Raw genomic sequence first — 15,334 nt, 5'->3', positions numbered from 1 at the left:
ACCTCTGTGCAAGCAGTCAACCAAAACTCTGAAATTCCATTGTCATAACATTATGTCTGTGGGGTACCACTTCAGAATATCTTCCAAAAAAAAAAGAGAGAGAGAGAGACAGAGAGAGATGAGTAATTAATACAGGGCTCTGTAATGAAGGGGCAAGGAAAATTAACAAAAGAAAACCCGTCCAGAAAGAAACTATGAGAAAATCTGAATTTATATCCTGGGAGTGTATCTTTTCAGGGGCTTCCTGTTTACTAACAAAAAGAACAACAAACACACACACACACACCGCCCACATCAAGTTTTCCAGGAAGTTAGATATTTGAATAAAACAACATTGGGACTTCTTTCATGAAAGCAAAGTCATTTCTTCCTAAACCACCTCTATTTTTGATGGAGGAACTGGTGTAGCTTTTATTACAGGAGTGGAAAATTGATTCTGAGGTATCACATTTCCGTCTGACTGAAAGATTCCAAGGCATATGGAGAGAAAACAATATGCAACACACAATTTTTTCTCATGAAATAAGCTGTTTTGTTTTGTTTTTTATCAAATCGTCTTACAAGCATAATCACCCGTCTCCGTACCGCAAAAGCAAATACGTATTGAAAACTCTCCTTCAGTAAGATGCGTTTTACTAATGTCAAGCTTAAGGCAACTCAGCAAGAGATGACAGCACTGTACTAAATTATTTACATTCGTGACATCTTAGCTGTGTCTACAAGACACGAAAATATTGTGATGAAAAGAGAAAGTCAGTAATTGCTCAGATATTATGTCTAGTCACCAGCAGCTGGAATTTCCTCAGTATTGGCGCGCTTTCTCTCTCTTTTGCAAAGTTCACTGAGCGGGCTTTTCTCAGCACTTCTGTCTGTCACCTCACACCCCCCTGGCTCCAGGAGCTCCTTGCTTCCCCTTCTGGCGGGGGGGGGGGGGGGGGGGGTGCTCCACACATCCCCATCTGGGAACTGACTTCCGGTGGGCAGTCCCTAGCCAGCCACATTGACAGCTCATGGTGCACTTGGAGAGAATTTTCTTAATTATCAAGGGTTTTTGGGTTTTGTTTTGGTTTGGTTTGGTTTTTCTGTTCGAAGACCTTGACTCTTCCATAATTATTCTAAGAGTTGAGGAAGAAAAATCACCTAGCTATCCCCCTTTTTCCTCCAAATGTTCCTCCCACCTTATCCTAAAGAAATAGCTTCTCAGGGTACCTGGGTGGCTCAGTCAGCTCAGTGCCCTTCTTTGGATCAGGTCATGATCTTGCTGTTTGTTGAGTTCGAGCCCTGCATTGGGTTCTGTGCTGACAGCTCAGAGCGTGGAGCCTGCTTCTGATTCTGTGTCTCCCTCTCTCTCTGCCCCTCCCCCAATCTCTCTCAAAAATAAATATTTTTTTTAAATTAAAAAACTAAATAGTTTCTCTTATAAGTAAATGCTTCCCCGTCTTTTTTTTCCCTAAATGAAAACTGCCCAATTATTAAGCACCCACAGAGTTACAAGCATTGTACAAAATATTAAAACACATGTTCCTTCTCTTTTAGAGCAAAAATGCCTATTCTGTGGCACTCTTTTGTTTTGTTTTGTTTTGTTTTTTGAGAGAGAGATAGAGAGACAGAGCAGAGCGCAAGCAGGGCAGGGGCAGAGAGAGAGGGACACAGAGAATCCGAAGCAGGCTCCAGGCTCTGAGCTGTCAGCACAGAGCCTGATGCAGGGCTGGAAGCCACGAACCTCGAGAGCATGACCTGAGCTGAAGTGGGACTCTCAACTGACTGAGCCACCCAGACGCCCCTGTGGCATTCATTTTTGCATGGCGTTGACATTTTAGTTCTAGTGTCATAAAATGACCAGGTCTTCAAGACTTGCTCAAGAAACAAGTTTCTGACCCACGGCCATTGATCCCGCAGGAAGTTTCTCTGTCAGCTGTTACGCTTCACATCCTCTCCCTCTGAAACCACCACCGCCTTCCTTCTCTGAAGCTCCACCCTCCACCTCCTTTTCCACCTCGGCCACATCCTGCTCTTCCTCCTACTCGACCTCCCCTCTGCCACCACCTCCTTTCTCACCTGGAGGTCGAGGTAAAAACTTCTGCCGTGCTAGCAGGGTATATGGGTCCATATAAAACTTCTGCATTTTTTTTGTGTGTTTTTTTAAAGGAAGATACCTTTATAGTTTCTGACGATTTAACTGAAAAATAAAAATCTCAAAGTTGTCCAAATAGTTCACCTTACCAATTTGTTCTTTGTTCTCTCAAACAAACCAGAGCGTTGAAAGAAGGCACCTTATTTTCATCTATAGTACATTTACAAACTATGTCCTCGTCACCAGGATGCAGCGACTCCCCTAATAAAAACGACACCTTCTGGAGGTCCTTGGCCTTGGCCTTTGGTGAAGCCTGTGTGGCCATATCCTGTCCACATCCTCCTCTGCTGCCACTGCCACCTGTGAAATGACCACCTCCACGTGGGACGTGGTTGCTGCTGCCATGGGGAACGAAGCCCCCACCTCAAGGAGAACCTCCACGACCTCCACCTTGAAAAGACATGCTTGCTCTACTGACGCCACGTGCACCTCTGGCCAAACCCCACTTCTGTGATGGACAGGAGTCTGAGCATTCTCCAAACTAACCCCCCCGCCAACTTCTTCCCAAGTCTTCCTTCGACAGTCCATCCTCATTTGCAGTCTCCTCACTCACTGAAGCTACTGTCTGTCCGTCCTCCGTGGCCCACAGAGTGCCAGGATAGCATGGTCATGACAAGCAGTATTTAAAATCATACTTGGGGCACCAGGGTGGCTCATTCGGTTAAGCGTCTGACTCTAGCTCGGGTCATGATGGCACGGTTTGTGAGGTCGAGCCTGGCATTGGGCTCTGCACTGACCGTGTAGAGTCTGCTTGGGATTTTCTCTCTCTCCCTACATCTCTGCTCCTCCCCAACTCATGCTTTCTCTCTCAAAAGCAACAAATAAACTTTTAACACATTACAAAAAAATAATCAAGTCACACTTGCCCTTGGGTCTAATTCAGCCAATTATGATTTGTGTGTCCTTGGGGTGGTTACCTCTCCTCTCCAATCCTCACTTTTCATATCTGTACAATACCATGGGGTATTCATCTGTGTGGTTTGGCATAACAAATACCACACACAGGGTGGCTTAAACAAAAGACATTTATTTTCTCACAGTTCTGGAAGCCAGAAGTACGAGATCAAGGTGCCAGCAGCATTGGTCTCTGGTGAGACTCCCTTCCTGTCTTAGGGATGGTCACCTTCTCACTGTGCCCTCACATGGTCTTTCCTCTGTGCCCACAGTGAGCGGGGGGGTGTAGGGGGATCTCTGGTGTGTCTTCCTCTTCTTAAAGGACACCAGCTCTACCAGGCTAGGGCCCGAGCCTTATGACCTCATTTAATATTAACTACCTTCTGATAGGCCTTATCTCCAAATATAGTCCCACTGGAGGTTAAGACATCAACATATGCATTTTAGGGGGACACAGTTCAGTCTACAACAAATAGTATTCCTGTCTCCTAGAGTTACATGAGCAATGTGCTAGTTCAAGATGCAGACACCAAGATGCTTTACTGGGGAAAATGCCTGGGAGGGTAATGGGGGAAATGAAGGAAGCAAAGAGCTATCAGATCACAAAGAGTGTCTGAATGATGCTATAGAGGCAGAGGGCAAAGAAGGGAGTTTGGATAGGGAAAGACTTAGATTACAGTAACACTTGCAAGGAAGTTTCAGCAAAGTCAAAGTCCTAAAACCCAGATCCCTGTTGCACTCAATTGCTGGCGGGGGGCGCTGGGGGGAAAAGGCTGTGGGAAGTGCTGGGAACACAATGGTGGCTTCAGAGGACAGCAGGTGGGACCATTAGTCAATTATGCTATGATCTGAGGAGAGTCACTGCATGTCTACCACCAGGATCAAGTTCAATAACTCACATGGAGCTCCTACCCCCGATCTCAGAGTACAGGCTCTGTAACATAGTGGTGGTGATAGACAATTCCAATGATGGTGATCATGATGACATCATTCTTTCCAGTTTACTGAGGTTCTTAGAATCTGACTCGCATGGAATCCACTCATGGGCTGCCATCCTGCTCTAAAGCTCCAAAATCTTTCCTGGTGAGCTGATCCGATAATGTCCTTGTTCTCCAGTACTCAACTGACCTTCCCATCCAAACACTTTTGTAAACATCTACTGAGCAGTAACATGTATTTTATCATCACCCAAAGAATCAGGGTAACCTTACAGTCACCCCAGTTTACTCTCTGGAGAAATATTCCAAGCTACTGACCTAGGAAGAGGAATGAGACAGAGCCTGGCACACTCCTTGAGTTGAGAGCACAGAGGTGGCAGATCAGGCAGGCAAAAGTGGCTAAGGTTCACTCGGCAGGGTACCAGACAGAGTATAAGGAGAGGGGACTCAGAGATTTGCTGAGAGTCCCCTTGATTATAGTGGAGAACTGATCTTCCATGAATGTGAAAAACCACCTGAAGCCTGAGGTAGGAAGAATCCCTCAAAAGAATCAGAAGAAATCCTTTGTAGAGCTCATGTGCTACCAGAAATAGCAGATGATCTCCTTAATCAGAGTGAAAAACTTTGTAATTCACAGGGCATCAGGGGCAGTACTCAGAAGGGTCTTTCCACAGTAATGGGGAATCACAAACCCTAACCCAATGCTGATCTGGCCCCAACCAACAAAGCTTAAAAGCCAGTCCCAAATAGGACAAACTACTCCCAAGTAACCTAAGCTTGTCCCAGAACAAAGTCCAAGAATGTTTAAAGGAATACACAAATATCCAGCACTTAACAAGGTAAAATCCAAAATATCTAGCATCCCATCAAAAATTACCAGGCATATAAAAGTGAAAATTGGACCCATAATAATGAGAAAAGTCAATCAAAACCAATCCCAAACTGATACTAATGTTAGAATTATCAAGCAAAGACATTCAAAATTGTCCCAAGGAAAATCAGCAAATATTTTGAATTGAATAAAAATTAAATCCAGCAAGCCAAAATGTGTAGGATACAACTTAAGCAGTACTTACATGGAAATTTGTAGCACTTGGAAACAAAGATCTCAAATCAACAATTGAAGCCTCTTACTTAAGACACAACAAAAATAAGAGTAAATAATTCCATGGCAAGGCAGAAGGGAGTGCTAATAAATACAATAAGAAACTGAAAACAGGGGCACCTGGGAGGCTCAGTTGGTTAACCATCTGACTTTGGCTCAGATCATGATCTCATGGTTTGTGGGTTGGAGCCCCACATCAGGTTCTGTGCTGTGCAGAGCCTGCTTTGGATTCTTTCTCTCTGCCCCTCCCCCGCTCATGCTCTCTCATCTCTCTTTCTCTCTCTCAAAATAAATAAATAAACTTTAAAAAAAATTAAGAGAAGAAACTGAAAATAAAAATAATAGGAAAAAAAATCAATGAAATGAAAAGGTGATTATTCGAAAAGATCAATAAAAATGACAAACCGCTAACCAGATCTACAAAGAAAAGCAGAAAGAAGATGCAAATTATCACATCAAAAATGAAAAAGGAGACATCACTACAGACTCCACACACACTGAAATGATAACTATATACACATACATTTAAAAACTTAGAGGTAACGAACCAATTTCTTAAAAGCAACAAACTCTCAAAATTCAGAAGAAAGAATAATCTTACACTTATCTAGAAATCAAATTTATAGTTAAAAATCTTCTGCTCCCGGTGTACCTGGGTGGTTCAGTTGGTTAAACATCTGACTCTTGACCTTGGCTCAGGTCATGATCTCAGGGTTTCAGAGTTTGAGCCCGGCATGAGGATTCTCTCTCTCCTCTTTCTGCTCTGCCCCCCTATCTCAAAATAAGTAAATCAACTTAAAAAAATCTGCCCCTCCAAAACAAACAAATGAACAAACCAAAAAACCTCTTCCAGTTCCCAGATACATTAACTGGCAAACTGTTCCAAACATCTAAAGATGCAATAAGACTAAAGCTAAACAATCTTTGCCAGGAAACAGAAGAGGAGAAAACATTTCCCAATTAATTATATAAGGCCCATTACCCTGATATCAAAACCAGAAAAAGGCAGCACAAGAAAAATACAGACCAATATGCTTTATGAACATAGCTGCAAAAATTCTCAACAAAATATTAAGAAATCAAATCCAGCAACATATAAAAAGAAAATACATCACAACCAAATGGGATTTATCCCAGGAATATAAATCCATTTAAAATTCAAAAATAATCAGTGTAATCTATCATATCAAAGCTATAAAGAAGAAATACCACATCATCAGATACTTAATGCAAAAAAAAAAACTTCAATAAAATTCAATATTTAGGGATTCCTGGGTAACTCAGTCAGTTAAGCATATGACTCTTGATCTTGGCTCAGGTCAAGATCTCACAGTCATGAGATCAAGCCCCACGTCTGGCTCTGTGCTGACAGGGCAGAGCCTGCTTGGGATTCTCTCTCTCTCTCTCTCTCTCTCTCTCTCTCTGCCCCTCTCCTGTTTGTGCTCTCTCTCTCAAACGAAATAAAAATAAACTTAAAAAAATTAATATTTATTCATGATTTAAAAACTCAACAAACCAGAAATAGAAGGGAACTACATCAGCCTGATAAAGACTGAATGCTTTCCTAAAAACAAAGCAATGATGTGTACTTTTACTACTCCTACTCAACATCATAGTAGAAATCCTAGTTAGTAGTAAGAAGTAGTAATAAAAGACAACTAGCTCATAAAGGAAGAAATAAAACTGTGCCTAGTCACAGATGATGTGATTATCTATGTAGAACATTCCAAGAAATCTCAAAAAACAAACAAACAAACCCAAACTCACCCCTCTTAGAACTAATAAGTGAGGGGACGACTGAATGACTCAATCAGTTAAGCATCTGACATCGGTTCAGGTCACGATCTCACCATTTGTGAGTTCAAGCCCTGCATCTGGTGAGACTGAGCCCCACTTCAGGTAAGCACAAGCCTGCTTCTGGTGGGCTCAAGCCATGTTTCAAGTGAGCCCCACTTTGGGTGAGCCCTGCTTCTCTCTCTCCCTCTCTCTCTGTGCCCCTCACTCACTTGAGCCCTCTCTCTCTAAAAAAGAAAAGAAAAGAAAAGAAAAAAGAAAAGAAAAGAGAAGAAAAGGAAAGGAAAGGAAAGAAGGAACTAATAAGTGAGTTAATATGGTCATAGGATTCAGGGTCAGCTGTGCAAAAAGCTGTGCAAAAAACAAACAATCTGATTAAAAAATGGGCAGAGCGTCTGAATATATATATTTCCAAAGAACACATACAGATGGCCAGTGGTACATGGGAAGATGCTCCACATCACTAATCAAATCCACAATGAAATATCACCTCACACCTATTAGAATGGCTATTATAAAAAAGACAAGAGATATCAAGTATTGGTGAGGATACAGAGAAACGGGAACCCATGTGCACTGCTGTTGTGAAGGTTAATTAATACAGCCACTGTGAAAACAGTATGGAGATTCTTTAAAAATTATAAATAAAACTACCATATGACCCAGCAATCTACTTCTAGGTGTTTATTAGAAGAAAGCAAAAACACTAACTCAAAAAGATCTATGCACCCCCATGTTCATTGCAGCATTATTTATAAGAGTCAACACATATATCAACAATAGCCAAACTATGGGAAAAGCACAAATGTCCATTCACTGATGAATGGATAAAGAAGATATGGAATATATATACAATGGAATATTAGCCATCAAAAAGAATGAAATCATGAAATCTTGCCATTTGCAATGATGTGGATGGAGCTAGAGTGTATTATGCTGGGTGAAATACGTCACTCAAAGACAAATTCCATTTGATTTCACTCATGTGGAATTTAACAAACAGATGAACATATGAGAAGAAAAAAAGAAAGGGAAATAAACCATAAGGGACTCTTAATGATAGAGAACAAACTGAGGGTTGATAGAGGGAGGTGGATGGGGAATGGGCTAAATGGGTGATGGGTGTAAAGGAGGGCGCCTGTTATGATGGGCACTGGGTGTAATAGTGATGAATCACTAAATCCTACTCCTGAAACCAATATTACATTATATATTAGCTAACTAGAATTTAAATTCAAATTTTGAAAAAAAAAATCAACACATACCTAAGTGTCCATTGATAGATGAATGAACACACACACGAACACACACACACACACACACACACACACACACACACACAGTATTATCCAGCCATAAGAAAAGAATGAAATCTTGCCATCTGCAAAAACATGGATAGACCTTGAGGGCATTGTGCTAAGTGAAACAAGTCAGACAGAGAAATACAAATACCATATGATCTTACTTATATATGAAATCAAAAACAAATAAAACAACAAAACCAGAGCTCAAAGATGATAGAAAACAGATTGGTCATTTCCAGAGGTTGGCGGGGGAGGTGGTGCACAAAATGGGTGAAGGGAGTCAAAAGGTACTAACTTACAGCTATAAAAAAAATAGGTCATAGGGATATAATGCACAGCAATGTGACTATAGTTAATAAAACTATATTGCATATTTGAAAGTTCCTAAGGAGAGAAAATCTTAAAAGTTTTCATCATACACACAGAAAAATGTTGTAACTAAGTATGGGGACAGACATTAACTAGACTTACTTTAGTGATCATTTCATCATATATATATATATATGTATATATATATATATATATATATGTATATAAAATCATGTTGTACACCTGAAACTACTATAATGTTATATGTAAATCATAGTTCAATAAAGAAAAAAAAGCAAGGCAGAAATATGAGACAGTTATATTAGGGGTAATATAACTGCTGGCTACAGAACTGAATACATACAGTACTGTATTTCTTGCTGATTTTAATTCACGGATTCTGTACATAAATATGGTTAGAGAAAAAAACAATTTATGTTTCTATAAACTAATAATGAACAACTGGAACCCAATTTAAAAAAAATCCCATCTATAATAGCTCAAAACTAATTATAAATCTAGTAAAACATATATAGGATATATATGGTAATAATCACAAAATTCTGATCAAAGTAGTTAAAGAAAACGTAAGTAAATAGAGACATACCATGTTCATGGATCGAAATACTGAAAATAATTAAAAGGTAAATTCTTTACAAATTGATCTATAAATTTAGGAAATTTCAATAAAAATTCCAACAGGATTTTTTTGTAGATAGAGAATATGATTCTAAAATTTACATGGAAAGCAAACAACCAAAATAGCAAAAGCAAATTAAAAAAAAAGAAACTGGAGAACTCACACTACTGCCTTTAAAAATTATTACAATACCACTTGAGACACTTGAGACTATGTTGTACTGGCAGAAGGATAGACACACAGATCAGCAGAATAGAATACAGTTTAGAAATAAACATGGCCAATTGATTTTGACAGAGGTAGGAAGGCAACTGAATAGAGAAACGATGGTCTTTTCAACAAGCGATATTGCAACAAATAGATGTACATATGTTAAAAAAACAAGTGAACCTCAACCTATACCTCACACTTTATACAAAAAGGGATTTAAAATGATAATAAGTATAAATGTAAAAGTATAAAACCTTTAGAAAAATAAAGAGGAGAAAAATCTTTGTGGTTTTGTGTTACGCAAAGAGTTCTTAGCTATGACACCAAAGGGCCAATCCATACAAGAAAAATTGCTAAATTGTACTTCATCAAAATTAAACACTTTTGCTTTGCAAAAGACATGAAAAGTCAGGAGAAAAATATTTGGAAATTACATATCCAGTGAAGGACTTGTATACAAAATATATAAACAGTTCTGAAACTTAACAGAAGGAAAACAAACAATCCAATTTTAAAATGGGCAAAAGATTTGGACAGACACTTCACAAAGAAGTTAAACTGATGGGAAAAAAAACAGCATGAAAAGATATGCAGCATCATTAACAATCAGGGAAATACAAGCTAAAACCGAAATGAAATAACATTACACATTTTAGAATGAGTGGGGGGGCTGTCAGTACGATGTGCGGGCAAGGATATGAAGCAACTGGAAATCTCTTACACTGATGGTGGGAATGCAAATTGGTACAGTCACTGTGGGAAACGGTTTCCCTGCTTCTTATAAATTTAAAGACGCAAATACTCAAATGACATCAGTGATGTCACCCGTATGTATTTACCCTAGGTAAAGGAAAACATATGTTTATACAAAAACCTGTACAAAAATGGTGATAACTTAATGTCACTGAATCACAGTTAAAAATGGTTTAATTCTATGTTATGTATATGGTACTTCAAAAAAATGAAGCAAAAATCCCCCACATCCCATCTCTGTTTTCTGAGAGGAAAAACAATGTTTAGAACAACTCCATTCATGAGTGCCCAACACTGAAGACATCTAAGTGTCCTTCAACAGTAAATGAGTAAGCTACCTATGGTATATCCGTACCAAAGAATACTACTCAACAATTAAAAAAAAAAATATATCGAGACATACAACAAATGGGATGAATCTTAGAGGCATTATGCTGACTGAAGGAAGTCAATTTCAAAAGGTTAGTATTCATATGACTTTGTTTACATGACAATTTGGAAATGGCAAAATTATAGGGATAGATCTTTAGTCGCCAGGAGTTAGGAGCTGGGGAAAGATATGACTACAAAGGGGTGGAAGAGAGAGTGTTTTCAGGTGATAGAGCTCTTCTGTGTCCTATGGTGGTGGTTCCATGATTCTACACACGAGCTAAAACTCCGAGAAGGGTATACACCCCCAAAAGTCAAATTTATGACTTTATTTATATGAATAAATGTATGATCATTTATATGAATATATATGATTCATTTATATGATTTTTATGATTTATGTATTTGAATATAGAAATAAGTAATAACGTAGAAATAAATCAAACCCATCATCCTCCTAACAGCCACCCCCACCACCAAAATGAAACAAAAACAAAGCACAACCCATCATTTCCTCCCTGCATTCTGTAATGACTAATGTAGTCCAAACTGAGCCAATTTTGAGTCTCTTTTTTCCTACCATCTCTGCGTAAGGGCATCAAGTTCTGTTGATTTTAGAATTGGAACGATCTTTTGAGTTAGTCCTCTCCTTGCTGAACCCCCAGTTTTATACGTTTAGACCTGTGGCCTGGATTAGTTTTGCAGCTTCATAAATGGTTTCTCTGCTCCCACTTTCAATTTGTCCTCTGAACTGGCACCAGGTTTGCACATGCCAATCTTTCATTTGAAAACATATTTAAATATCCCGCAATGATTTACCATCATCTTCAAGATACAGTCTAAACTCCTACTCCATTTTCCTCCTACGTTGACCTCTTTGCTCCTCAAGTTAGCCCTGCCTTTCCTCACTTCCTTGCCTTTATTCATGCTGTTCCTTCTTAGCTTTCCGTTTTTGTTTGAAAACAGTGCCTAGCTCCTCTAAGGCCCTGCTCAGATGTTATCTGCCCTGATGTTCCCAGGCAGGTTTTTTCACCCATAAAATGGTCAGCTGCCTGAGGACAGGGACTGGGTCCCATCTATTTCCAGTTCCAAGCACTGTGCTTGACACAGAGTAGTGACAAAATCCCATTTGTTGAAATGACGTGAGAATAACTGACCTCAACTTAATAAGACATCAGCTTACCTTTCGCTTTTCACTCCATGGTGCTGGTATGCTATAGACACAGCTTCAGCCAGGAGTGTATTCTACCCCCCCACCCCCCCAGTTTGTTAAGAATCCTTATTGGGAGTTTACTCTGTGCAAAGCAAGGGTGAGAGGCAGGACAGGACTATGAGAGTTTATGGGCAAAGGATAGATACATACACTGAGAGAAGCTAATAATATTCAGGCAAGATTAATGCCCCCTACGTCTTGACTCCTTTTAATATTTATTCTAATACCATTTTTCCTCTTTAATAGAATATGAGAGTCATTCAGATTTCAATAATTCAGAATATATTCCTGACTTGCATATGGGTTAGTTCCCGAACCACATTTGCTGTCCTTCTGGAATAATTTCTTGCTTTCTGCTTTGGGCCCTCATTAGTTGTCTTTGTTCCTGTTTAATCAGTTCTTGTTCCCACCCACAATTTTTCTTTCACTATATTATTACATTTGTCTTGTTTAAAAATATTTTTGGATTTCAAGTATCGGAGATACACTGCTTTAATCTGGAAAGGCTGTGTAATATTGTCATTCAAACTTTGAGGAAAATCATAAAAGGCAAGTATTATCCCTGAACTCCTCTATGAAAGAGCCAACCCATGTTCCCACCCGTCGTCAGGTGTTTGGATAGCACATTACTGCAGGGATTTAGTAGCATTTAAAGGATGCCTGGGTGGGTCAGCCTGTTAAGCGTCCGACTCTTGATTTCAGCTTAGGTCATGATCTCACAGTGTCATGAGTTCAAGCCCCGCACTGGGCTCTGTGCTGATCCCTCTCTCTCTCTCTCTCTCTCTCTCTCTCTCTGCCCATCCCCTGCTCATGCTTTCTCTGTGTCTCTGGAAATAAATAAATAAACTTTTTTAAAAATGTGCTTTAAAAAAAGTATTCGGAGATAAAATTGCCTGGTCTTTTTTAAAACATGGAGCTTTTATTTTTAAGTCCGGTAGTAAATTATAGTTTTTAAGAAAGATATTACAATCTTGGGCTCCATCTAAAAAAATGCATCATATTGAACAGTAGCCAAAGATTTTGTGATCATAGTCACCCAACACTAAAATATTTTGGGCTTGCTCAAACCTATATACTTTTACTTATTTATAAATTATATATGTACAGATACATATAAACTGTAATAATGTACTACTATGTATATGTACAATATGCTGATGTGAGCATTAAAAACCATGCAAAAAATGAATATTTAAAGAATGGGATTAAATATAAATAAGAGAAGTTCTACTATTTTCTTTCTATACCCCAATAAATGATATTGTATGCCCAGTAGGGTATGTACCCCCTACTTTTAAGACCATGCATGTAGACAATGTACTCTTCAGCCCATTCTTGGAAAATTGGATTGGGTTGTTTTAGGACACAAGTAGACGAATGAGAACAAGTCAAAGGGAGACTGAATGTGGCAGATACACCTGGGAGAGATATCAGGCTCACAACTCCCCAGGGACCACATCCATGCCACCACTTTCTTCCATCCTTCTGTTAACCAGCTCTGACTTCCGGGCTATAAGGGGAAGCCCTTGGACCGAGCTGAGTTCATCAAATTCCTCTGCGCTTCATTGGCATCAAGTGATGAGTCCAAGGATGCACGTGGTCCTGACCAAGCCAATCTGTAGAAGTTCTTCTACCAATGATTGACCTTTAGCTAGAAGATGAGCTCTTCACAAAAACGCTAAAGGTATAAGACTAGAGCTGCTGGCAATATATTCGGTACTCAATGGAAAATGGCCATCCACAGCAGTAGAAAAATCAAAGCAATATGCCTTCATCATGGCTTCGTTACAGGATATAAAAGCCCATGAATTCCTCCTGGTGCTTAAAACTGGGATGAATTGGGTTTCTGTTGCTTGCAACTAAAAAAAGCTATAAATATCAGTGATAAAGATCCTGTAGGGTTAGAAATCATTTATTCATTCTATAAATATTTATTGGCCTTATATTCTGTGTCAGTTACTGTTCCAGCTGCTAGAAATAGAGCAGCGAATCGCAAAAAAAAAAAAGAAACACTGCACTGATGAAGCTCATATTGTAGTAGGGCAGACAGAGAATGACCAAGACAAAGAAAACAATCTATATTATGATACAAAGTAATAAAGAAAAAGAAATACAGGAGGGAGGGAAATAGTATATTTGGCTAGGGTAGCCAGGGAAGGCCTCACTGAAATAGTCAAGGGAATGAGCTATGAAAATACCTGGAGAAACAATGGTCTACGCATCGAGAACAGCAAGTGCAAAGGCCCTGAGGCAGGCCTGCTATGTGAAAGGTACAGCCAAGAGGTTAGTATGGCTAGAGTGGAAGGAACAGGAAAAAGGGTAGCAAGACAGAAAGTTAACAAGACCACATTGTACAGCACCTTGTGGGGCACTGGAGGCCTCTGTCTCTACTTTGTGTGAGATGGAAACTTGTACAGGGTTTTGAGCAACAAAGTGACGTAGTCTACATTTCTGCAAATGCATTAGATGAGAAATCTGGGTAGAGCCGGGAACGTCGGTCTCAAAAGGCTCTCAGAGGACTCAGTCGTGCTTCCCATGTCTGAAAAGCCTGTTTGTGCAGGGCCATTCCCTGATGCTGAGGAGAAACATCTGGACCAATGACACAAGAATGAAGGCGATGGGGTGGCAGATTTCAGCATAGTCACTGCTGACACCCGTCACAGGCTCCCTGATCCCCACTATTCACTGTGAAGTCCACAGGTGACAGGGCTCTAGGAATCCAACAGCAACACACAGCACCCAAAGATTTTGCCTTTCTGCTGTCTCACAGCAATTTTTGTCCCAAACAATTCACATTAGCCATAAGAAGAACCCCCCATATAAATCAGCTTTTTGGGGGGATATTTCTGCCCAATTTTCAATACGTTGGGTTGTGATGTTAGAAAGACCCAATCTTAAAGGTGCCCACCCTGTGAAGAAATGACATACCTACTTCATTCTGGTGTGAGCCTGCCTGAGATGAGAAAACCCACCTCTGCAGCCAGGGAAAAGCATTGCTTAAATCTCTCCCATCTCTGAAAGGAGCCCCACTCTACTGAGTATTTTTTTTGCCTACTGAATATTCAACATGAGCCACATATGGTCCTTGAACTCATGGAATGTAAGGGCAGACAGGGACCTTTGTGTTTATCTCACGGGAATGCAATACTGGCTTTACCACAGTTGCCAACTCTGATGGATTGGTATTGACTGCCGGGAAATCTGTGATGAAAAGCTGGTGGTATTTGCAAGGGGAGCCCGGTGGATGAGCCAGGGGCTGGAGCTACACAACACATGTCCCCTGACTCTGGCCTGCTGATTCTAACCCAACCCCTCCACTCTGCAGCTCATCAAACCAAAGCTTTCGCCATCCCCACTGGTCAAGGAAATGACCTCAGGTGCGCTGAGGTGAATCTACACTGGTCAAACATGGCTCCAGAGTTTGACTCGCGCGACACTTAGGGCCAACTTTAAGGAATAGGTGGCTGCCAGTGTGGGTTCACATTTTTGAAAGGCTCCAGCACCCCTGCCGAAGGGTCCTTCACTTGTTTCCCATCCCCAAATTCCACAGTTACACATCCAATAAATTTTAGGTGTCTCTTCTTTGGGATTCTTTGTGAATTAAAACGTTAATATCCTTGGGAGAGGCAACAGAAAATGATTTCAGTGTTGTCTCTCTCAGAATGAATAAT

At 40.0% G+C, this 15,334-nt stretch overlaps 1 pseudogene; it reads right to left on the bottom strand.

Annotated features, from left to right (window-relative positions):
- Window positions 1–1,034: 1,034 nt before the first annotated feature.
- Window positions 1,035–7,914, bottom strand: LOC128314878 (H/ACA ribonucleoprotein complex subunit 1-like; annotated as a pseudogene).
- Between the last annotated feature and the right edge of the window lie 7,420 nt (window positions 7,915–15,334).

This window comes from Acinonyx jubatus, chromosome A2, assembly GCF_027475565.1.
Source record: "Acinonyx jubatus isolate Ajub_Pintada_27869175 chromosome A2, VMU_Ajub_asm_v1.0, whole genome shotgun sequence".
NCBI classification, from domain to species: domain Eukaryota; kingdom Metazoa; phylum Chordata; class Mammalia; order Carnivora; family Felidae; genus Acinonyx; species Acinonyx jubatus.
Note: the sequence above shows the minus strand (reverse complement) of the source record. Positions and strands in the feature narration are given on the sequence as shown.